The 21,518-nt window shown below is 35.8% G+C and overlaps 1 protein-coding gene across 5 annotated transcripts in view; it reads right to left on the minus strand.

Annotated features, from left to right (window-relative positions):
* The window catches only part of NRXN1 (neurexin 1), a 1,134,059-nt gene that overhangs the window by 794,093 nt on the left and 318,448 nt on the right, over window positions 1–21,518 (minus strand). The window lies entirely within an intron of this gene.

Here is a 21,518-nt window from a genome sequence, read left to right on the forward strand (position 1 = left end):
GGCTCAAGTCATGATCTCACAGTCTGTGGGTTCCAGCCCCACATCAGGCTCTGTGCTGACAGCTCAGAGCCTGGAGCCTGCTTTGGATTCTGTGTCTCCCTCTCTCTCTGCCCCTCCCCTGCTTGCTCTCTGTCTCTGTCTCTCAAAATAAACACTTAATTTTTTTTAAAAAAGAATATATTTCTCAGGGCTGTCCACTGAGAAAAAGCAAAAACAATTTCTAATAGTAAAGAGCTAGGGTCGGGAGGAGGGGAGCAAGACTAAAACTGACCCCTACAGAAGTTGGAGTATGTTTAATAATACAGGGGAATTGTTTCCTGATGGCTGCAGTCCTGAATAAACATAGGGGTACTGACAATTCTGACTCCAGTTTTGCCCCTCTGTATTGTTTCTGTTAGTTTAATGACCTCTCTTGGAGTTTTTGTTCCAGGCCCCTTCGGAGATTAATACACATACCTCATAAAAGTCCACCACAGCCCGGACTGGGGGAGGTTTGCTCCGGCCTCCCATGAGTCTGTTAGAGACAGCACAGTCTTTCTCTTTCCTGATGCACTGGTGGCACCACAAGATCTAATTAAAGGTTCGCTGTCAGGTGCTTGCAAACCCTCTGAGGTGCATGCAAACCCTTTGATCTCGCAGTAAGGCTCTACTACTTCTCCCCTCGCTCTGTAAAATCTGTAGACTAAGGTCCAGACTTTGCAGCTGGATCACTGTCCACCGAATCCCCTCTGTCCGTAAGTCATCCTGAATAAAACTCTGTGTGAACTGTAAGGAGTGCCCTGCTTCGTTTTCCGGTCTCAAAATGCCTTCTCAGGTTGTGGGATACTTTACTATCCCTCCCCCACCTTCGAACAAACGTAAGCTGATTTCTGCATTATGGAGTTCTAAGTGTCAGGATGACAATTAATGGAAAGGAGCAATCTTGTCTCAAAAGTTTTATTTCAGGTGGAAAAAAAAAGAAATAGAAAGATGTGTCAGTATCATCTTTTGTAAGGCTTGTTTATATGCTATAGTCTGTTTGGGGATGTTTCATACCAGTTCTGCTTTAGTGATCAATGGTTGCTCAAAGAGGCTCTTGTCTAAGTAGAGGAATGCATGGAGTGACAGGAGGTCCTTAGAGTATCCATACACTCTAAAAGAATACAAAAATGAGATCGGTGCTATGCAACAGTGAGGATGCAATAGTTGAGGCTTATTATGTGTCAGGCTTCATGCTAAGAATTTAACATAGATTATAGAGTCGCCACTGTAATCATGTGGACAGACCTGTGAGATATATTATATTGACCCATTTTACGCGTAAGGAAATAGCAACAGAATGAATAAGAAACTTGCCTAGGCTCAGATAGCTGCTAGGTGGTGATGTCAAGCAGGATTCAAACCTAGAGCCTAGAGTTTTAAACTTTACGATAGAATAAAAGAAAATCAAAACATAATGCAAAATATGAATGGAGTAAAAGGTAATTAAACTTTTAAGTTTTATATATGCAGCTCATATTAACACTGGTGGTTCTAATGGGTTCCAGTGGTCACAAACCTGGCTGTGTTATGGTGATATATGAATGGAAACTTTCCTGGTTATAGAAATGTGTCACATGGATCAGATTTTAGAAGATAGCTGGTGACCAATACTTAGTCTAATATCTACTACCGATGGAATGGCATGCTTCCCCTTGTACTAATACGGGCCTAAAATGGATTATAACAGATTTCTACTAATCCAAATACAGACCCTTTGAACTATTTTTCCAAACTGTCCTCGTTATGGTTCACAAAATAGGTCAAGTCTATTTTTTTCAAATAGGTATTATTCATCTTTTGGCAAGCCCTTTATGATTCTTGTTTCTAAAGAAGTAAAAAGTTTGTGTTACCTTAAAAAAATGAAAACTAAAAGATCATGGAAGAGATTATTTGATCAGTACTTCAAAACATTTAAAAGATCTTAAGGCATTCATTTAGAAGCTCAATAATTAGTTCATTTTGAGATGATTTTTCAAGTATTATAATATAAAATCCTATCAGATTATATAACCTAGGTGTTTTCACCATTTGCCCTAGTTTATATGTGTAAATTGTTGTTTCTGTCTTATATTTTAAAGCTCTGTATTTCATATTCTTCTCTTTAAGTCCTTATCCTTAATATTTACAATTACAATTTTTCAAAATATAACATAGCACAAGGTAAATACTAATAAGAATAATAATTGGTTCTCTTATCACAATTAATGTGGCTTATTAACATATATTACAGTTTATAGCACTTTCTAATTATAATTTTTCATCTCTCTTCCCCCAAACCTGTAACCCTGTTAATTCTTTTACAGCGAGGGAAACTGAGCTTCCAAGAGGTAAAATTACTTGCCTAAGGTTATGCAGCATGATAACCTTTATATATATGCACATATACTTATACAACGTATATATTTTTGTATAAGAAACATATCACCCCTCAGGAATTGCTCTTTTCTAGTATAAATCTATGCAACTCATAATTGAATAAATAATTATCTAGTTTGGTGTTCAATTGATATTTTGACAAATATATTGATTGTACCAGGAAATAAAACAAATATTAACGTTTCATCAAATTTATTTTTATCATAATTCTAATGGGCTAAACTTTTATCTCCTCCATCAGCTGGTACATGTTTTGTCATTTTTATCTAGATGTATAAATACAATTCTATTGCTCATAGTAGGTTAAATTTAATCAATTGCCAGTGTCAATAGTTACATTAAACTTATCAAAGCATTTGAATGCTTTATGGTGAGAAAAATGTAATAATATATAAAAATATTTAGCAAAGTGGGTAGTACACAGTAAATACTCACAAAATATGACAGTAACAGGCTTCTTTTCTTTATACCTGACCACAAAGTACATCATGACCATCATAATTTCAAATTATTTGAACTCTCCTGACCTAAGGAGTTGAATTATTTTCAACTTCCAACATACAATGTTTTTCTTAAGTCACTTAGGGGAAAAGGAAGTAGGTTAGCCAAGTCTCAGAATACCAGTTACACCTTCAACCTCATTTTAACATTTCCTTCTAAGTGCCTCCACCTACATGGGCAGGCTGCTGGATGCCAGCCCTCAGGCCACACCTGATGCTCATGGACCACCTGATCCGAAGAAGCCCTTATAGAGAATGGCTGCTGGCTTATTATGTGTCCATAGATTAAATATCTGCACAGATAGGAAGAATGTTAATACACTAAACCTATCAGCATCTTTCCTACAAATTCAAGCCAGAGATAAAGGAGTCAGTTATTATTAGAAGGGAAAGCAGAAAAGTCACATACAGAATAGAGGGACAAATTGTGTATAGAAATCAATTAGTGGTAGAGTACTAGATCAGTGATCCACCAAATTCTGCCTTGGATCTGAGTCAACCTTCCAGGTGCTGAAGTCCATCTTGTTCTTTATAGACCTGAATATTATGAACTTCTTGTTCTTTCTTGAAACCTGGGACATGAAGCTAGTTCAAGCACACTATAATTACTATCTTCTTCCTTTCTTTGTAAATCTTTAAAATACATCTCCATTATCAAAGTAACTTGAGTGACCTCTCTTTTAAGCCCACTAACCTAACAGTCTACTGATCCGGGTTACTGTTTTTAAGTCTATCTACTTACTGATTCATCTATTCATTTCCTGTCCTGAGTTTGAGAAGACTTTAAGGCAATAATCACATGATGCATGGGACACATTCTAGCTTATTGTATCCAAAGACAGTACTTCTGTTAATGATAGGGAGACTTTTACATTAGTAAGTGATCTTAGATCTTAGATCTTATTGTATTATCAGTTAAATAATACAATCTTGAGAGCAACTAGAGGATTTCAGATTCTCCAATTAAGAAATGAATTCTCTGAAAGCTTTGTTTAAGATGAACATCGATTTTTAAAAGGAATTTTCTCAGGAAATAGGTATATACTAGGTGTGGCTTATGATAAATTGAGAAGAATATTAAATATTTTAATTCACTTTGAGCTTTTTAAATTATATTATATTTATCCCAAGTTGTAAACTTTGCCTAAATATTATAATAAATGTTATTGTAAAATGGGAAAGTTATCAACGACTGGGTCATACTAATCTCAATGTGATAACAGAAGACAACTCCAATGTTATGAGACTAAAAAGAAATACTTTTTTTTTTTTTTACTAAGAAGCAAGGGCCATCTGTAATATTCCCTGTTTCAGACTACCCATTTTTTCCTCATTGTTTCCCATAAAGCCTCCTACTTTTCCTTGTTCTACAAAATTTGAATGATTATAAATTGGTAGTAGTCAGTTTATCTTGCAAAATTTCAAATGAACTTGCACATCACTTAGATAGGCTTAAAGTGGCAAATGTACTTTCTGTTAGGTATATGCAGGTGTCTCTCATGTTTCTGGTCATAAATCTTTCACTTTTCTGTCTGGATATTTTTTTAAGGAAGGAGGAAAGGAAAACAGATGTGTATACATTTGCTTGGCTTAACTCTGATCTGTCTTGCTGGCTTTCATCACCTTTGGAAGAAACTGCATTTCACACTTAAGCTGTTCCACTATGGAATGATAAGGATGACCATCCTGTGAATGTTCACAGCTGTATAAAAGACATCCAGGTGCACCTGTCTTTTGAATCAGAACCCAGTTAGCCCCTCTCACATTTACAAATTGCTTTTGGGAGATTCAAACCTGGATGACTGCCAAGCTAGTTAAAAATAATTCTGGAAGAAAAGTACATTACTGGTTCTTGGCGGGGGAAACGTGAGTAACATTCAACTGCAGCAGATTCCTTTCAGACACTTCCAATACCCATTTCAATTTCCAAATTTCTTGCAGAAGTTATCTTGTACTTTCAGCTTTCTTCTGATAAACATATTGGAAATGCAGTCAAACAGCTTTTTATCACTTCAAAATTCAGGCTCAAATGTAATCCTGCTGCCCTGATGAAGCCAAAGAAGCTGCTGGGGCATTTTCATTATATCCAGACCTGACTACAGAACTCCTCGTCATTCTTTAAATCTCTGACAGCATCATTCATTGAGAACAATGTGATCGATCCAGAAGAAACCAGGGGCAATGAACTGTGGGTACTCATACAGAAGAGAATACCCAATCTAGTTGAAAAATGTTTCCTTCTTCATTCTTCGCCTAGAGATAAAGTCCCCCATCATTCAGATTTTTAGATTTTATTAAATCTTACAGAGTTTCCTCTGTTGTATTATGTTGCTTGCATTTAAATCTCAGTTATCAGTTGTACTGGTGTAATGTCCAACAAACAGTGCTAGAGGTCCCCATCATTACTATATATCCTATACCTAAAAATGCAGATTGCTAACTGAACATTAGGTACTTTGTAAGGATTAGAGGTATTATACAGAGGCAGCCTACTATTCTTTAACTTACATAGGAATAGGACATTCATTAATATTTTATGATTAACCTAAGAAAACTACCACAAGGGCAAGTGTTCCTACGCTGGCCAACACTCTGAAAATTAGAACTGATATAAGTGAATCTGACAGTTAAGGGATGTTAGAATTGAAAAAAAAATAGAGATAATCTCATGTAATGATTTCTAATCTAGGTTCCTCAGGTACTCGGGGAATGGATAAGCAGAAATTGGTGGTACATGAACCATTTTTGATATTTCCAAAAGTATCATAGCAATTGTAACTAAAAGGAATCCACATGAAAACTAAAACACCAATTTTATCAGCAGCTGGATGGAATTTTATAGGCTTAGTGTGCACAGTTTGACATTTATTCTTATTTTCTAATTAATTTTCTTTGTGATAAGACTGTTCTGCTCTTATTATTGGGAACAGGGCTGTGGCTTCCCTGTCAGGTCCTCACTACCAGGATAAGGATTTGAAGCACCTGGAATGGGGGAAGCTTCACAGTTTAAAAGGATTTTCATGACCTTGAAAGGTAATGCTCAATAAAAGCAGAGTACCTAAGTTACACAAGAGAAAATCATTTCCTCATGGGACATGGTTGCTATCCTCAAAATAACTCCATACAGTGGGGTGAGAAGTATAACGTAACACAGGGAAAGGAGGTCTATGGTATATCAGTAGGATATATTCTGCTTCTTTCCATTCCTTAGGCCAGCCTCTCTTCCCCTTCTCACATTTTCTTTTCTTGGGACTACTCAACTAGGGAGCCAGGGCAGAGTCCCTCATCAAGTGGAAAAAGCCAAGGCTATGAAACCAGAGCCAAGACCATTAAGTAAGGCCCCAGAAGTAGCTCAAAGCTAGGCAGTCTCCTCAGAGTTAACAAAAGCCCTCCATATGTGCTGGCCTCTGGCCTTTACTAAGAGGAACACAGGTCCCATAAGGACAGCAGATTTCCTGCTGATTTCTAAGGGAGACTCCTCTGCTCTTGGCCTTCCAAGAAGCATTTACAGGAGCTTCTTAGAGGTGTTAAGGGCAGTACAGTTCCCTCTCACAGCATTGGCAGATGGCTGTAGCTTCTCCCAGAGATGACCACATGGGCCCACTCGCTGAAGAAGCAGCTTGGCCTTGGTAGATGGCACATGAAATTGTTCAGAAATACTTACTGAATGCCTCTTATATACTTGCTAGGCATTGGGATGCCACCCTGAAGCATATAGAGACTCTGTCCTTCTAAGGCTTACTACATTCTATCAGGGAGTAATATATTAAATATATGATTACCCAAAGTTACTTATGATAAACACAATGAAGTAGAAATGCATAAGAGTATATAAAGGGGATCTAATCTGGCTTCAGAGAGTCATAAGAGACTTCCCAAAGGAAGTAACCTGTATACTCTGACAAGGGTAGCCACATAAAATATCATCCAAATTGGAACACTTTAGAGAAGGGGCATCATTTACAAATTCTATAGAGTAACAGTCACAGACAGGGATTTGGTCACCCTAAATAAGCCTGAAGGAATGAATAAGGAAGACTGAGAGGAATCTAAACAAACAAACAAACAAACAAACAAACAAACAAACTTTTGTTCTCTGGCCTAGTACCTATGCTTTAAATTCATTCTGGCAGAGTTCTTTGCCCATTGCATAAGGACTGTTTTATGTTTAAAGAATGAACAATCCATTGGTTCCAGTCCAAAATGTTAGAACTTTGGCTTGTATTAAATGACTTATATGTTCCTAGAAGGAGGCTACCATCTGCCAGATGGAAACATTCCTCAAAGATCACAATATCAAGAGAATGGAGGCACTAGCAATACCATTCCAAACGACGCATTTTAAGTTGACATAAGGAATGCTACACTCTTATTGGTCAAAGGGTGAGGAAATATCGAGGGCCATGTGAATTGTTGGTTAGAAAGGATCCAGGAGAATAAATGCAATAACTGAGCAAGGCTCTCCTATATAAAGAAAGAAGGTGAAAACAGGGAGAGCAAGCAAAGCTGTTTACTAACAACTTCACACTGTGGCTTAACAGAGAGCTTTCAAAAGAGCTATAGACTTGTATTACTACTTAAGGTAATTCTATTGTCAACCACATGCCAGGAAAGAACCTCATGAACAGATAACTGGTATCCTAGATAACTGTCACAGGGCCTTGATATTTCAGCAAGTTGCAAAAATAAATGAAATTTATAAACTTAATATCTTGATCATAAGATGCATTAACTTCAGACCACTATGGAGAGTATTTAAATTCCCACTGCTATAAATATGTACCTGTTCCTCATCTGTGAAGCACCCCACCCCTCAAACACACACAACTCCTCTCTATAAAGAAAGATACTTACAAACCTTATTATTGCCCTGCCCATTCTTGAGTATGAGTTCTGTACTTTTCAACAAGCTATGAGATGTCATTAATATGCTCTGTGATTTCAATAGTTTACTATTTGGATAAAGTTCAAACATTTTAGTTATTATCAAATTGACATATTTTTCAGCCTAAATACATTTTACCCATTTTTGAAGGATTTATGAGCAAACATTTAAAAATGTCAAAAATAAGGGTGCCTGAGTGGTTTGATGGGTTAAGAATCCAGCTCTTGATTTGGGTTGAGATCATGATCTCATATTTTGTGGGACTGAGCCCCATATCAGGCTCGGCAATGACAGCACAGAGCCAGGTCTTTCTCACCGTCCCACCTATGTCCCTCCCCACAAAAAATTAAAAATGTCAAAAATAAATGGATTAAACATTTAGCTTATTCATATTAAAATATATATACAAATCTTTGCTGGTAAGTGAGCATGTGGGACAGGGCTGCTAAATGTTTAGCTTGAACTTTTCTATTTCCCTCTACTTTTTTGGCAAGGAAAGGACAAATTTTTACTTTGCCTCTGTTAGTTTGGTTATCAACTTTAAACTAGGTTGTTGAAAAGTCAAATTCAATATGGCTTATTAACTTCCTTTCTCCATGCATCCACACCCAATGTTAAGTTACAACCAAGTACAGTAAGACCTTGAAACATTTACCCACTAGGGCCCCCAAATTAAAAAGTATGTTTAATGACTCTTCTGGTCTTTGGGATAAAGAAGCAAATGACAGAAAAAGAAGACAAAATTAATATAAGATAGAAACTTCCATGCAGTTACTGGGTTAAGTTGAGCTTAAAATTCAATTTCTATATTCTCAAACTCAACAACCTTGGAAAGCAAGTACTAGCTTCTACTATAAAGGCCCTATCTAAATCAACAGTTGTCAACCATGGTAAGTTTAAGAATTAGCTGGAATGTTTATTAAAAAGCACATTTAGTAAATGATTCCCAGGATCTACCTGTAGAAGGTCATGAACAGACCTCAAGAAACTGAATTTTCATCCCTCTAGGAGATTCTAAAATGTTGATTCCGATACTGCACTTTGAGCTACACTAACCGACATTACTACAGGTGGGAAAACAAATTAGATTTACCTCCATGCTTACTAACTTCTAGACACATGCTAAGTACTATATATTATATTAAATCATATGATCTTTGGGGCACCTGGGGGTTTGGTCAGGTAAATGACAGACTCTTGATTTTGGCTCAGGCATGATCTCATGATTCATGATTTTGAGCCCCACATTGAGCTCACAGCATGGACCATGCTTGGAATTCTCTCTCTTTCCTTCTCTCTCTTCCTTTCTCTAAATAAATAAATAAATAAATGACCTTAAAAAACACAAACAAATCATATGATCTTCCAAAAGATATAATGTATAATCTATTTTGCAGGTCCAGAGAATTTAACCTGGCTGAGACCACACAATAAATTATGGGAATCAGGTTCCACAAAAGAGCAGTCAGATTCCAAAACCTTCCCTTTCCTTTCTGATGCTGCTACTCTAGCTACCAAAGCAATAAAAGTATCTACTATTTTTCAAAAAACTTTTCAACAACATGAATTTAAATTGACATTTAAAAAAGCCTTCAGGGTTATCAAATTCAATAAACAAAATCACCCCTTTCATCAAGCTTTCCTTTATCAAAGTTTGATGGTAGTTCAGTCTCTGAGTTACCCTGTGGTCAACTTTTTAGCTAATCAGAGATCTTGGTATAATGTAGGTCAAACAAGCCCCCCTGTGTCCTTCTATAGCCTTTCACACTTTTCAAAGGGCTTTTAGATACATTATCTCATTTGATTCTTCTAACAACACTAAAAGATCACACAAAATAGATGACATCTTTGTCTCTTCATACCAAAAATCACAACAGGGTTCTCACTCCGCTCCTTAGTTCAGAGGCATCAGCATGTCAGCACTTTAGCTCACACATGCAGGATGTATTTGAGCCATTCCCCTGCCCTGTGAGGTTGGTGGCTTTGTGTCCCTATATAACCTCATCACTACAGTGTCTATAAAGGAGGGGCAGCCTAAACAGCAGAGCACGGTGTGAATAGGAAATCTGGCTGAAATACCTTGACTTTATTTTCTCTCTGGGAAGTATGTAATCAAAGAAATAAACTTCAATTATCCAAATTTAAACATTTCGTTTGACGAAAATGGTATCTTTTCCTTATTTTGTTTCCTAGTATAAAAAAATATGGCTTTACATCCTTTGTGCTTGTATTTCTGATAGTTACATTTAAAATATTACAGTCACAATGGTTAATTTAACCCTGTGTACATTTGGAAAGCATCTTATTCTAATGTAATGCCTTTACACGTGACAACAGAATTTTACCAGAAGCCTTAATTTAAACAGTAAAGTTTTATAGAATCTGCAGAGCTCTGATCTGGCAAGTGCTAGGCTGGCTGAGGCCCCATCTGAGGGGTGTTCCAGCCAGCTGTCCCAAGAAGCAGCCAGCCATGGGTGATTGGCATGACTCTTAGTTAAAGTAAGCTCAAAGGGAGGAAACAATCAAATCACCCTGCCCCTTTCAAACACACATTGCAATTTCTCTCATATCCAATTTACAAACGTGAAAGAAACTGGTTAGAAGCACAGGTGTGCATGTGTGTGTTTCTGACTGTACTTAACAAAAAAAAATGTAGAGAGAGACTAATCTATCACTAATTAGCAACTGAATTTTACCAAAACAGCATCACATATAAATATAAAAAGCTCTTTGGTATACTGAGGAATAAACTGAACTAGATCAGTTTATTCCCAAACCAAAATCAAATGTTATGAGATCCTTGTTCTTCTTGGGAAAAATGTAATAGAAATGCAGGGTGATGTGCTTTGATATTTTTATCATCACCCAATGTACAGTAAATTAAAGTGTTGCTGAATTTGAATTATACTATCACATCCTTGACAACGATCATAAAATATCAAAGGAACAGAGAGATGAGCATGCTATCTGACTAGTATCTAACATTACATAAGATATACAGCTTTTACTTTAAGAAGCAAATTTGCTGAAACATTAAGTGGCAAGATGTGTGACAAAGAATAGTGTGAACTGGCATCTGTCTTCCCCACCTCTGCCTGTTGCCATTTCCAGTAGCTAAATTAACTTTAGTGAAGGTTAACTAACTCTATTCTATTGCCATGGATGGGTCTCTTGGCTATATAATTTGTACTTTATTCCTCCCGAAAATTGCGAGAGGCCAATTGAAATCTTTCNGTATACAGCTTTTACTTTAAGAAGCAAATTTGCTGAAACATTAAGTAAAGTGGCAAGATGTGTGACAAAGAATAGTGTGAACTGGCATCTGTCTTCCCCACCTCTGCCTGTTGCCATTTCCAGTAGCTAAATTAACTTTAGTGAAGGTTAACTAACTCTATTCTATTGCCATGGATGGGTCTCTTGGCTATATAATTTGTACTTTATTCCTCCCGAAAATTGCGAGAGGCCAATTGAAATCTTTCACATCCAGCTGGAAGGAGGAGAGAAGAAAGCCATAATTCAGACCTCACTGTAATATTATGGGAAATTTGTCTCTTTTTAATGTCATTGCCCAGGAAGAAAACCCTTTCTTGTCTTTAATACTTAGAAGCTAGGTTGGTGTATGTCCAACATTGGGGTCATGGCCATTTTTGGGCTGTAAAACTCCTCTTAGAAGTGAAAGATAGTGTTCTCCCTCCAGCAATTATTAGCCATGGTAAGTATCTTAGTATATGGTCACATGAGCTAAAAATAGATTAATGCTAATTTGTTCATTTTATAGCACCAAATACAATAATAGAAAGGCTTTGAGCTCAGTTAGAAATTGCCAGTTTCCAGGAAAAATTTGAATACACTAAATTCTTAATAGATATTTCCTCATCTTCTGATAAGCTTTACTATTAAATGCTAACTATGGTGATATCTATCTTAGACAACAGCTTAGAATTGTGGATTGTCAGCTGACCTGACAGTCAAGATGCTTGGTTCTACCACCGTTATAAGTAGGATACTGGACAAATTGCTCTATTTGCTTTGATACATCTGTTAAATGGGTATATGATACCTGGTGTGATTAAATCGTAAAGATATTACAACAATTCAATATATGAAAGAAATGTGAAATTGGATAAAGTTGAAACTACCGTTTAATTATAGGTTATAATGACATAGAAAGAGGTTTGCAACATCTCTGAGAAATTTAGATTAAAATCCATACACGATCTGATCTGCTCATTGGTAAAAGTGGCAGAATCGTGAATGACCCATTCTATTGAAAACAATGCAGAAGATGCATATTAAGCAACCTCTTTACCTCAAAGGATGACCACACGTTAATCCGTTCAAATGGCATTATCCAGTTGGAAATGAGTTCATTTAGTCTCAGATGAGAATGATTAACACTCATCTTGTCATAAGTAGAGTGGAATGGTAAGGCGAATGTGAGATTTAAAGTCACACTTGGATTCTCATCTGTGTTCTGACAGATACCCAGATCTGTGGCACTGGGTAAGCCTCAACCGTCTGACCCTAATTTTCTATTACCTATGATTATAACTTCAAGAATATTTCTTGCAGGGTTTTTGTAAAGATCACATGAGAAACTGGATATAAAAATGACTTTCAGTAAACTAGTAATTGCTTTTAATATACATATTATTACCACATAGATATAGAGTTCATAAATATGCTATCTACTTTTAGAAATTTAAGTAATTCCTATAATATCATATCTCCATATCTCTGACCTAATTTTTCCAGACATCTGTCAATACTCACCACTGTGAACTTCCATCCTATATAGTATAATAAACTCACTAATCTCCTGTTCTGTGCGTTCTTGTCTTTTAGCTAAGTGCACATGCCACATTCTCTCTTCCCATATCCACATGAAACACTCTGTGCTCTTCTCCATCCATCCTTCAAGGCCCAGGTCAATTGTTACCTCTTCTGTGAAGTTCCCACCGCCATCATCCCATCATCAGATTCCACACTTAATGATCTCTTTTCCAATGTTATTGTTGCTTCAACTCTTAAAGCACTTCTTTTTGGTGCCACTCATTTGGCACTTACTGTACCCACAGTAACTCTATGTAGTTATCTTTTCAAACAACGTGTGCATATTTTATCCCTATCATAAGGATAAAGGTTCTTGAGTTTAGAGGACATGAATCACACTTTCTAGCCTGAACATATCTGGTGAAGTATCTTACAAGCAATAGTTATAGTGTGATGACGGATATAAATGAAATGAATGAAAACGTAATGCACATATAAAAACTGAGATCTAAATATCATACAATGTGAAAGGTATTATGTTTTTTTATGATACTATGTTTCGATATGATTTTCCAGTTGCAGTTTGCAGAGTGTGCCTCTTCAGTGTACAAATGTTTAACAGAATTGCCAGAAGAGACATTGATATAAAACAACCCATTTCAGAGTTTAGAACATTACCACAGATTAAAATGTTACCTTCACAGTATGGAGGCCTTAATGAAAATAATTTCTTTTCACAGAGGAGAAGCATTTAAGAAGCTGTAATCCACAGTATATTTGGAATGAATGTATGTAATACTAACTAAATTAACACACAAATCACTGATGAAAAAGACTTGAACAATTGGCCAAGTAATAATGGAAAAGAAAATAATAGAACACGAATACAAAATAATTAAGTCTACATTTCAAAAAAGAAATTATGAAATAAAAACAATGGAAATAAATGTACTCATATAAGCAAGTGGTCCCTTAATCTGCCAACTCATTAGCTATGAAAACAAGATTTATTTCATTTTAGTTGACCTAAATTATTATGTCTATCTCTACTCACATATATATCTTCAGGCATGGAAAAGACATGGTTTACTCAACTACGATACTAGCTTTTAGGAACTAACAATTGTTAAGATTTTAGCAAATATTAGACAACATGTTGGGAACCTTCAGAAACACAATTTCTTTTAATCCTCTCAACTGACATCCTTTGAACTCCTTAACTATTTCCTTTATCATTTATTTGACACTTAATCCCATATTATCTATGTACCACTAAAGAGATATTTGTATCCCTTCCATTATTTATTAGAAAAGCTATTTCTCTCTCATCATTCCATTTTTTTGTTTGTTCTAGTTAAATATTTATTAAGTGACTATGAGATGTGTATTGTTCTTAGCTCTGGACATAGACAAGTGGATAAAACAAAGTCCATTACCTAAAAGAGTCTTCATGTTAGTGTTACTCAATTATTTGTGTATCTGCACCCAAACTAGATCCTTAGCTTCTTGAAAGCTAGCTCCTTAATTTTGTTTCTTTGTATTTTCTACAGTGCCTAACACAGTAAGAACTTAATTCAAAATCAACAGTCAAAAGATAAGTGTTATATTGTTTTAAAATGTTTATCATTACTAAATTAAATGACATTTAATAATTTAAAAGTTATTAAATTATTAAATATTTATTAAATAGTTTAAAGATTCTAACAATACTACTATCAAATTCTGATGATTTGTTAAAATTTGAATATCCAATGGAAAGTCTAACCCCAGCTGATCCCATTGAAACACAATTATTTATACAGTATTCTAATTCAGATTTGTTTCTTTTGGAACAATATCCATATTTATAATGATGATATTTTAGCTTCTAGTATGAATTTTTACTGTGACTCTCTAAAGCAGGATAACCTCTTAATTGATATCCCTTCAGACAAGACTAAAACTTCCTTCACTTATTTTAATAAGATTTTGTATTTAAAAATAGAAATTCTTGTTTTGATATCAGGTGGAAGAATTTCATTTAGAATTATACTCTGTGTGTGTGTGTGTGTGTGTGTGTGTTCTTCTGTTCATTTTTCTCTCAGACAGCCAGAAGCTATAGTAATATTTTGGGTCTCTGATTCCCACATCTTTAGTTATTCCCAGATACTGTTCTCTTTGCTATTCTTTGAAAGGCAAAATAACATAGTGGTTAAAAGCATAGGTTTTTAAGTTATGACTTTAGGTACAAATAATATACTTTTTTAAAAGAATTTTTATGAGAGTTAGTATATGAATGCATATAAACATTGGTACCTAGTCCCTTATATACTAAGTACTCATCAAATGACAGGTATGTGAGTCAAAGATGGGGGGGAAAGACCCTTGAGAAAAGTTTATCTTCTTTCTGCGATTAGATAATAAAGCATATGTTGTAACATAAATATTTTGCTTATGCATGTGAGTGTAGAGGCCTCAAAAATGGGTTTAGGGGCACCTGGGTGGCTCAGCCAGTTAAATATCTGGCTTCAGTCCAGGTCATGATCTCAAGGTTCATGAATTCAAGCCCTGCATCAGGCTCTCTGTTGTCAGGGCAGAGCCTGCTTTGGATTGGATCCTTCCTCTCTCTCTGTCTCTCTGTCTCTCTGTCTCTCTCTCTCTCTGTCTCCCCCTCTCCTTCCCTCTCACTCTCTTTCTCTCCCTCTCTCTCTTTCTCTCTCTCTGCTCTTTCCCTGCTCACTCTCTCAAAAATAATAAATAAAAAAATTAAAAATGGGCCACATTACCATCAATATAGTTAGCTATGGATTAATACAGACACACAGACAACATCATGGCTGGTATATAAGAAGTGGAGGGAGAAACATTTTTGCAGATTAATAAAAAAGGAAGTCATTCTGTTCTCAAAGAAAACTTTATATTGCTGTATTTAATCTCAGTACAAGATAGCTATTAATCTTTAAATGCTTATATTATACATGAGGAAACCAGGATCAGAATTTGTAAATAATATGTTCAAGTTCAGACAGCGCTCTCTTACAGGATTTGATAATGAGTCCAAAGCTCGATGAGTAATCAAAGGCCATCACTAATTGTGGTGTCAGTAAAATAAGTGGCTTTCAACAGAGGTTTCAGGTTCAAATCTTTTTAGGAGTCAAATGCTGTGTATGAATACAAAAGTGTGTGTGTGTGTGTGTGTGTGTGTGTGTGTGTGTGTGTGTATGTGTGTTATAAACAGGAAGGATCTATGGAAAATAGGTAACACAGTAACCTTGTTGGGTACGGACATTTAATGTTTTTCCTTTCCTTCCTTCCTCCATCCCTCCTTCTCTTCTTTCTTTTAATTTTCATCACTCAACTGTCATAATTATGTTTTTTTCTATTATGTTCTGTTCATTAAACCTCTTAGTGTATCTCTAGTTTATGAACCCTTAAATACCACTTTGTCAGTCTAACCAGCATATACAAGCAGGGATGGATATTTAAAAAGTAAATTACTTCCACTTTAAAATACACTTTAAAAAAAAATATCATTTGGGTTTTTGTTGGTTGTGGCTATCAGCATGGAGGTTTCACTGAGATTGTACATAACTGAAATTTCGAGGTCTTTACCTTCCTAATCTTGAAATCCTTCCTTAGGCCAACTTTGCTTATTAAAATTCTGTCTATATTTCAAAACCATGTTCATATTCAGTGGCCTTCCTGAGATCTCCCAATCATCCCCAGTNATGTTTAAAGAATAAATTATAAAAGCATTAACTCATTAATTCCCTCAGGGTGCCAAATGTGCAGCCTGCACAGGATATGTAGATGTTTGGCTCATCTCATGCTTTTGCTGTAAATATGAGGGGCATGTGATCTGATTTTTGGATCAGAAAATGCAGTGTCTGTATAATTAACACAAATAATTTATTTTAAGAAAAATAAATAAATTAAATAAAGTAGAATTTATGTACAACTGGTTCCAACATGTCTCTTTCAGCCTACCTTTTTTCCTTCAGTCTAAGGTACACATCAGACACATTTTAAAAAGTAGAGCTGCATCTTACAGTTAATTTGAATTCTTTGCCTGTTTCTATCCATCTGTAAGCACACTAAAGAGCTCTGAACCCTCAGGGGCTCCTCGCTTACTGGAGATCCTTCTATTATGCAATATTACTGGTATGAGGGTAGGGACAAGATTCAGTGGCTAAAACAGGTATCTGCATTCCTACCTACATCAAAGGGCTACATTTTTCTTTCATGGAACTTAGAGCTCTTAGGAGGGTAAAGGATCTTTACTCAACCACAATGTGCTATTTTACATTTATAAGCCACTAATTGCAGTTTCTCTGGGATTTCCTGCATGTCCAAAAACACTCAGACCCAATTACAGATTAGGCACTTCACCAAAGAGATTCTCTGTTCCAGCTATCAAGTCTTTAAAAACATGACAATAATTATGGTTCAGAGAAATACTAGAATAAGAGAAACGCTCCCAGGAGCCACTTAGTTCCCCTTCCTTCCTGCTTCCCTTCTCCCACCCCACTTCTGAAACCTGAACCAGCCACTTAGACGAGAAGCCTGAGAGTCACTGGCAGATGCAGCACAACACCTGCATTGTATCTCAGCTGTTCGCCTGACAGTTCAATTCCAGCCTTGAATCCAGCAACACAGACTCTCATGCAGTTCCTGGGGTCTGAAGTTCCTTGTCCATCTCTATACCCCACTAAATAGGCATTTAACTCCAAGTACATGGAAGGTTCAGTTCTATAAAAATAGATGTGAACATGGAAATTGTGACCCTAGTCTCGACGACTCAGCCGGAGTGGATCATTCAGCTTCTAAGGACAGTTCATATATCTGCTTTCGTAGATTACACTTTCAATTCCCAATCATAGAGCAGAGCATCTATAAAATTGTTTGTAGCAATTTCCCTGGAGCTACAAAGTACGAATTTCTCTCTTAGCATTTTGGATAATCTAGTATTCTTTCATGTTTCTATCCTGTAATAAAATGAGCTCTAATTTACGATGGTGTCTAGAAAATATCAAGACCAAGAGCAAGATCCTGAAGACTGCATTTCACAGTCACATGCCTTGTCCTTTACTAACTATAAGTACATAGCATAAGAATCCTCTGACATGTAGTAGCTACTATTGTATTTATAACTATTAAAAGAAGGGAGGAGTGTCTGGGTGGCTTAAGCACCTGACTTTGATTTTGGCTCAGGTTATGATCTCCCAGTCATGAGATAGAGCCCCACGTCGGGCTCCATGCTGAATGTAAAGCCTGCCTGGGATTCTCTCTCTCCCTCTTTCTCTGCCCCTCCTCCACTCACGCTTACACAGGAACATGCTCTATCTCTCAAACTAAATAATAAACATTTTTTAAAGGTAAAATAAGAAAGCAAGATCTACCTCATTTTTCTTGCATATAGTGTGTTCTCCCTTGTCTCTGCCAAAGAGATGAGGACTACATGAAGCATTAATCCTCAGGAAACCAAGTCACTGACTGTTTGAAGTGGCATTAGTACTAAGTGCCAAAAGGAGTTAAGGAAAGGAAAAATAAAAGAAGCTCAAGGTGTCATACGTATTAAGTATCTGCTCTGTATTAGGTACTATTATGTTTTCTATGTATAATTTTATTTTACTTTAAAAAACAATTACTTTTTCCTCATAAACCTTTGAGGTGGACATTTTTACTCACATTTTACAGACAGAAAGTAGTGATACACAAAGAGGTTAAATAACTTATCCAAACTTAAATAGCTAGTAAGGAGCAGAGCTGGAATTCAAATTCTAGTCTACTATATGCCAGATTTTATTAAACAGAGTTCAACTATGATTGTTGCAGGTAGAGCTCTTAAGAAATGCCTCTTGATGATAAAGAAAACTATGGAAAAAAGACAGATGTCTGAAACAACTATATTTGTAAGAGTTCTCTAGACCCGCCACTGCTCTTTGCAGGAAAGGTGATCATATGTAGTGTATCTCCAAATGAAACTAGCATTGCTTGGTAAGACACCATAAACATTCTTTTCCAGTCTTTGCTATATGTCAAAACATATTGAGTCCATGTGTATAGCAAACCTAATTCTTATGTCTCAAATTGTATTCATACATACAATTTGGGTATACACCTCTCATTTCCTGCAGTGATCTGCAACTAGATGCAGGCGGAACAATGATTTTAAAACCAAATCTCAAAGCTGAAGGTGTTAACAGCAGAAGGGGGGAGGAATATATATTCACAACTTACTATAATATAATGTACTCTGGTGTATTAACAGTATACACAGAGTAGTAAGAGATCATAAAGGAATTAGTGTAATTGTAGTAAACTGAAAATACCTTAAATGAGCAAGAAAATATTAGTCATGTAAATTATTCTATATCCACATGACGGAATACTGTATAGCATTAAAAACACATTATAGGAGAGGACCTGATGACTTCAAAATACTTTTGATATATATTGTTAAGTGGACAAGCAGACTATAGCATATAGGCAATATGATTTCATCTATGAAAATATAAAGAGAACATTTCAGCAAATGTTAATAATGGTTATGGAAAGATTAGAATCATTATCTCCTCTACTTTCTGTTCCTTTATATTTTCTAACTTTTCTACAATGAATATGTTTTTCATTTATAGGAGGGAAAATATTCAATGCATTTTATTTAAAAATCAAATAGTGTTAGCAATGCCTTAACAATAACAGCAAAAAGAAATCTCTTTGAAATTTCTCCAAATTGGAGGAAAATAAAATTCCTCACATAATTTAGATTTATTTCTGTAGAGAGCTTCATGAACCCCAAGTTGCCTCACTTCAATTAGTCTTGCTGCCTTGAATTTCCAGTCAGTGTTTTGCAATCATGTCAGAAGTGGCATCTTCCCTTGGTCCAACTCCTCCCTGATAATCTTAAAGGCCTTTCATATTTGGGATAAGGAAATGGAGTAGATCTCCTGCTTGGCAGCTTTTGGAAGCAAATAGATGGTTTTGCTTGGTATTGTCATCTAGTTGGTAAAAATGTTGGTTACCACTCTAACCAGTTTAACATGTATCTGTTAGCAAGGCATGCAGGACTCCTATACTGTTCTCTGCTTTGGTGTAAATTCTGAAAGTGTAAAGGGGGGAATAAAGAGCAAAAATCCTTTAAGATCTATAATTGGACAAGTCTCAAGAAAGAAATATGAGGTGGACAGTCACAAGGATGCGATGTAAAATACGACTGGAAATGCAGAAGTGCTTAACCATGGTCTGCAAGTAGAAGCTTTAAGAACTGGCCAAGGATTTTCTATGTTTTGTCAGGTCTGGAGAATTGTTACCCAAAGCTTTCCACTTATTTATAACCAAAATGCTTGGGACTATTTCTCTTCGAAATCCAGTGTTTTTATGAACTAGCCACATCACTTGTGCATCTTGAGCTGTGCCACTGGTAAAAGAAGAATAGTTTGAATTATTGTTATTTTTTGGGAAGTCAGAATTATTAGCAACCAAATCATCTAGGAGAAAAGCCAGAATCTCTAAGGAAGAATTTCAATGCCGCTGGGCTGGTTTGTCTGAATGTAAGAACTGGAGATGGGTTTTCACTGGCAAAGTTACCCACAGTCTGGATAAGGGCCAAGCATCATCCAGTATCTGAGATAACTGACAACCTGTGTTGCTGTGGGTTGACCTCGATTCAGGGTTGACACAAATGTGGCCAGCATACCAACAGCAGACTCAGGGGGAAAATGAGACCACTTTTGGAGATCCCTGTGAATGATCTGCTGTACACTAACCACTGTTATTATTATTTTTTTTCTGGAGTTTTGTTTTTTGTTTTCCCAGTGTGTACTGAAAAACAGCGTAATTTATACATGCTTACATATCATCAGCTTGTTACTTCAGCATTAAAACAAAGATGTGACAAAAATGCAGGTTCTTAAAACTTCTTTTCTTTTTTCTAATCTATCTTTCTTTCTTTCTTTCTTTTTTTTTTTTTTTGTAGTTGATGAATGGAGCATGCACACCACTGTAGGAGCTACTCAAATACCAGATACATTTAGAAGATCTTTATTAAGTTTGTTGCACTAAGACTCCATAGTTGTGGTTAACTATGATTCTTTAGGGTGACAATCTCTAAATTAAACCACCAAGAATTTATATTTGAAGTCAAGCTATTTCCTAGAATTAACAGTCTCTGATCCAAGACAAAAAAAAAAAATCACACTGTGTTAGCAAAAGAACGTATATAAGGTATCTAGATACTCTTAAAGAAGGAAAAGAGGTTGATAAATAGTTGCAGGAAAATATTTCCCATGAAGTGAAGGCTGTGACAGAAAGGAGAATTTAGAAATAGTTTTACCATTTGGACAAATATTTCTAAAGGGTTATTTTCTCATTTGACACTCTCAATAGATTAGCAAGTAGATTTCATATAGGACCTTTTTAACCCATGATTCATTATTTATAAAAATTATTTTCAGTGGTAGCTCCTCAAATCATGAAAGTAAACTCCTTAACGTAATGAAGGAAGGGAGGGAGGGAGGAAGGAAGGAAGGAAGGAAGGAAGGAAGGAAGGAAGGAAGGAAGGAAGGAAGGAAGGAATTCAGTCAATTTAATCAGAAATATTATAGTCACATATCATATGACTTCATAATGTAAAAAACAAAACAAAACTGGCTGGGTGGCAAATATTACACCTTTAATGTAGTAGTAAGATTGCATATAAGACAAAAAAAAAAGAAAAAAGAAATTATGTAGAAAACTAAAGAAGTAAATAAAACACAACACTATTTAAAAATCAAGGTAATTAGGGAAAATTGTATATGTATGTTATGGAGTATTATTCAACTAGCCACTCATGTACTTGTTCAAAAGTATTTATTGAGCATCTAATATCATTATTCTAAGTACTACGAGTACAACAGTGAACAAAAGCACTAAAGTGTCTGCCCTCTTGGAGTGTTCTAATAATTGAGATAAGCAATAATTATCTACATTTGGATTTGCAC

This window comes from Crocuta crocuta, unplaced genomic scaffold, assembly GCF_008692635.1.
Source record: "Crocuta crocuta isolate KB4526 unplaced genomic scaffold, BGI_CrCroc_1.0 scaffold118, whole genome shotgun sequence".
Lineage (NCBI taxonomy): Eukaryota > Metazoa > Chordata > Mammalia > Carnivora > Hyaenidae > Crocuta > Crocuta crocuta.